At 45.1% G+C, this 5,000-nt stretch overlaps 1 protein-coding gene across 11 annotated transcripts in view; it reads right to left on the reverse strand.

Annotated features, from left to right (window-relative positions):
- Nucleotides 1-5,000, reverse strand: part of LOC143111641 (RNA-binding protein Musashi homolog 2) — a 295,188-nt gene that overhangs the window by 137,975 nt on the left and 152,213 nt on the right. The window lies entirely within an intron of this gene.

Below are 5,000 nucleotides of genomic sequence, written 5' to 3' on the forward strand. Positions count from 1 at the left end.
ACGCGCACACACACACACACACGCACACGCACACAAACACACACACACACACACAAACACACACACAGGCACACACATGCACACACACACACACACACACACACACACACACACACACACACAAACACACACACATGCACACACACACACACACACTCTCTCAATCTCATAGGCTTGCCTACATGCACTAATCATAGATAAACCACAACCACTTAGACCAACATACACAAACTCAGATCACACAAAAACCCCACACAAACTATGCACATACCTTGGACAAACCACAGACAAACATTTACGCTTAACCAGACACAAACTATACATATTGTATAAACCATAGAAAAACCATATAATAGGCTGAGTATTCGCAATCCAAAGACGAAACACAGTGGAGGCATAGCTAAAGGCTCTGCAGAAAGCCATAGAAGTTCCTCCTTTCCCATTCACACTGTCACATTTGCTCTTAACCTTTTATCCAGCGTTATCATTCCCACCGTGCTGAACAGCGTGCGCTAACGCTAGCCCTGCTTTCTATATCACTCCGGTGACAACCATAATTGCAGACCTCTCTCTCTGAGCCCACCAACCTCCCACGTAAGACCAGAGTGGCTCTGGGGAGGGGAGGGGAGGCAGGTAGGCATGCATTCAACACAAGAAACTCTTTCATTAGGGCTGACTCTCCACCAGTGGTCGACGAAGTACACAAATCTTGTACTTAAGTGAGATACACATGGTCAAATGTTACTCCAGTAAAAGTAAAAGTCCTCCTTTTACATTTCCACTTAAGTGGAAACTACAAAAGTACTTGCCTTCAAATGTACTTAAGTATCGAAAGTAAAAGTCCTGAAATGTATTATGACTAGTTGCATTTACTATTGTTGAAATGATTTGGCACAGACATACAGTAGGCATTCGTTGAGCCTTTCTCCTCCATTCAAGGACAAAATCAGCTAATAATTGTTGTATGTAGAAAGAACTAAAAACGAACTAATGTGATATCTTAGATACTTCAAAGTAACCACATTTTTCTTTGTTGAATGCTTTACACTTTCAGACCAAATCAAGATGTTGCCTTTTGTGTTTGACAGTGTCAGATTGTCTATCATTGTCTATCATTTGCTCGATGGCGTCAAGAGGCTAGTTATGGTAACATCAATATTGTGAAAAGGGGTCAACAAGGTACAGTAAACAGTGGATATGACAATAACATAGGTTAGGCAACACCATTATTTAAAGCCTACTGTAGCTTGCTTAATAGAAAATATACATGTAAGTACACATGTATTTGTACAGTCTTTTTTTCCAAAAGGTACTTCAGCTGTACTTCAGCTGTCACAAAATGTACTGGAGTAAAAAGTAAGATATTTGGCCTCGAAATGTACTGGAGTAAAAGTAAAAAGTTTAACAAAATTGACATACTCAAGTAAAGTACAGATACATGAAAAAGCGACTTAAGTACAGTAATTGAGTAAATGTACTCAAGTAATGTCCACCACTGCTCTCCACACACACTCCTCCTACAGTATATGGGCACGGAGGGGCTCAAATGAGTCTCAAAGCAGAGGCAAAAGGGTGCTGCCATGTTTATTTGGGATTATGGAAATCAAGGGACCACAACTGTAAAAAAGACCGCTTGAGAGTGCTTTTTGTCCTTTGCCTACATTTCTATGTACACATGCCATGTTTTTCCTCTTAAGTGTGTGTATGTGTGTGTGTGTATGTGTGTGTGTAGCAAACCTACACAGGGCTCAGGCAGCTGAGCGCAATCTGTCCTGTCCAACAAGCTGAATAAACTGTCCCCACACGCTTCCCTTACCACCATTAAGAACCCCTTAACTACAACATAGCCCTCTCTTAACACCATTTAGAACACTTAAACTACCCCAATACCCCTCCCTAACAACACCTAAACTACCCCAATACACCTCCCATATCACCATTAAGAACACCTAAACTACCCACGATCCTCTCCAGACAGCTCTGTAAAAAATGGCTCCCTTTCAGAGTGGCCCTTCTTCGCTCCATGCTCCTGGTAAAGATGGTGAGAACCCACTGCCCGCTTATTCTGAGCTGGAGAGGAGAGGCTCTGTGTGTGTGTGTGTGAGTGTGTGTGTGTGTGTGTGTGTGTGTGTGTGTGTGTGTGTGTGTGTGTGTGTCTGTGTCTTTGGAAAGTCCTCTGCTTCAGAGAGAAGCCTCCCCCTAATCCCAGATAAAGAGGTGATAAGAGAAGCAGATAACAGCTACGCTTTTGCTGAGTCCCATCTTAGCTGTTATCACCCTGCACGACTCCACCACACACACACACACACACACACACACACACACACACACACACACACACACACACACACACACACACACAGTCCAGGACCCACCCGGCAGCTCGTCAGACAAAGCCGTCGCCCACCCAAACTACCCACTCGTTTCAAAATTACCATGGCGGCCACATCGACCACACAGAGCGTTTTTCTTTCCCTTTTTTCCCGCGCAATTGCAGTTGCACGTCCAGAGCAGAACACCAGCAATAAGTCGATTCCCCCCCCCCACTCCACCACACCACTGTCCATCTCTGGTCAATGTCGGAACAATCAGTCAACACGCCCAGGCGACACCTGATGCAGCGCAGATAGACGACCGCTTTGCCCACCTGGGACGCCGGTCCACATCAGTGACATCATGTGCGCTCGCTCGTAGATCAGACCTAGCGACAAATAACACATCTTCCCACTGCGGCTACCTCATGCATGCGTCCGTGCCCAGTAATAGCCAATGAGAAATAACCCGCGTCTCCAAGTCATTCACACGAGCTCAAAATCAACGAGAAATAACCTCAGGGGGAATGAGCGGAGAGTTTCTGCTCTTCTAAATGTTTGGAAGCCAACTGAGAAACAACATGAGCAGTGTTTCTCACAGGATTTGGACCTGAGGCAATGGTGGGGGGACCTCGCTTGGACCCTCCAGGGGGTGTCCAGGGGCCTGGTGACCCGTTGAAGGAAGTGTGTTAAAGACAAATGCATCAATCTGGTAGCCTAGAAATCTAGACGCACCCTAGCAACAGCAAATGTAATTTGCAGCCAGGGTAGTCTAGCAACTCTCCGTTGGCTTGTAAGCGGGAAAAATGAAACTTCTATCAGGCCAATCACATCGTGTATAGAGTCGGCGACGGTTCCGCGTGAATTTTCTGCTACTTGAAAACAAAGAAGATGGATGCTGCTGCTGGCGAACAGCTGTCTTTGAATCGCGACTCGAGTTAAGCTTTTTTTAAATTGGCAAACGTTTGATCAACTAGCCAACTAGCTCCGCTGGTGGGAAAATGCGTGGGACTATGAGTTGTAACGCTATCCTATTGCGTGTAGAGGAAATTTGAAAGACAGCCGTTTATCCTGCCCCTCAGATTGAGCAGTGCCAATGGTAAGTTCTCAGACCCCACATCTTGATCAGGCTATCAATCTGGTACACGTTGAGAACAAATTTGTCTGGTTATTTCTTGAAATATTTCATGTGCTATAAAATATTTTGTTCTTTGGTAATTAAACCATAAACACACTGGTGATAGCCCTGTGCATTGTGATGGCATCACAAAAATAAGACAAAATAAAAACCAGAAGACCTGAAATGCCCTCACAGCCCAACACTGGCACGAATATTTGCATAACTCATGAAAGCAAATGACCAATTCAATTATTTGTTTCCAGAGAGATTTGTTTCTAAGGCAGCAAGGTGACCATTTGACTGGTGCAATCATTTTTAACTAGCATGTAACAAGCAGGATCGAACATGCTAGTTAACAAGCCACAAAGACTGACATTTGTGTGTGTGTGTGTGTGTGCGGGGGGGGGTAAAGTAAGTTACAGATTGGATTTTCAGGTGTCCACAAAATCATTACTGACAATAGGTATGTGGTCTACTGGGATATTAGTTGTCCATGATGAAAGTATGGCGGGGCAGATTAGATGATGGCTAGCTGCCACTGTCTTGTCAATGAATGGGAAACACCCTCAGCAGGCATGTGAATCCTGTGATTCCAAACCTCTTATTGACACTCAGGGATTTCTCTGCTATACTATGACCAGAGGTGTAAACATCTGGCCTTCTACACCTCTGGTTGTAACAGGACTGCGCACAGAGAGGAGAATCACGGATTACTGGCCCGTCTGCCGACCCACCACATGCCCCTTGACAACTCCCTTCCCCTGGACAATTCCAACGCTGGACTATTTTAACTTTCTGTCACTAAATCAGGATTAATGAATTATCATACCGGATCATCCCACCTCTTGTAACTTTCAGCTCAAGTGCTTTTAATACCATGTCTTATTCTCTACACCTGACTATCATATGCATTTGTCATGTATACAAACCTTACTGTCCTGTACTGACCCTAGGCAGATGGGTCAGGCCCTTGAGTCGTGGATCTGCTCGAGGTTTCTTCCTATATGTATCTCCAATTCTAGGGAGTTTTTCCCCTGTTGCCCCCGTTACCCATGGGCCTCTCTCTTTCTTTTCTTTTCTTCCTTTCTTTCCTTTTTTCTCTGATTGCCTACATTCTCTAAAGCGCCATGATACATGATACATGTACGTGTAATGTTTTGGCGCTCTATAAGCACAATAAATTGAAATTGAAATTGAAGAGGAACTCGGACACTGGTCAATGTGGACCCCCAGATCTGTGTGTTGCGAATGATCAATGTGGACCCCCAGATCTGTGTGTTGCGAGTGGTCAACGTGGACCCCCAGATCTGTGTGTTGCGAGTGGTCAATGTGGACCCCCAGATCTGTGTGTTGCGAGTGATCAATGTGGACCCCCAGATCTGTGTGTTGCGAGTGATCAATGTGGACCCCCAGATCTGTGTGTTGCGAGTGGTCAATGTGGACCCCCAGATCTGTGTGTTGCGAGTGGTCAATGTGGACCCCAAGATCTGTGTGTTGCGAGTGGTCAATGTGGACCCCCAGATCTGTGTGTTGCGAGTGGTCAATGTGGACCCCCAGATCTGTGTGTT

Source organism: Alosa pseudoharengus, unplaced genomic scaffold, assembly GCF_046254945.1.
Source record: "Alosa pseudoharengus isolate Yale_2024_CS ecotype anadromous, Long Island Sound unplaced genomic scaffold, YU_APseudo_1.1 YU_APseudo_1.1_scf_8, whole genome shotgun sequence".
Lineage (NCBI taxonomy): Eukaryota > Metazoa > Chordata > Actinopteri > Clupeiformes > Clupeidae > Alosa > Alosa pseudoharengus.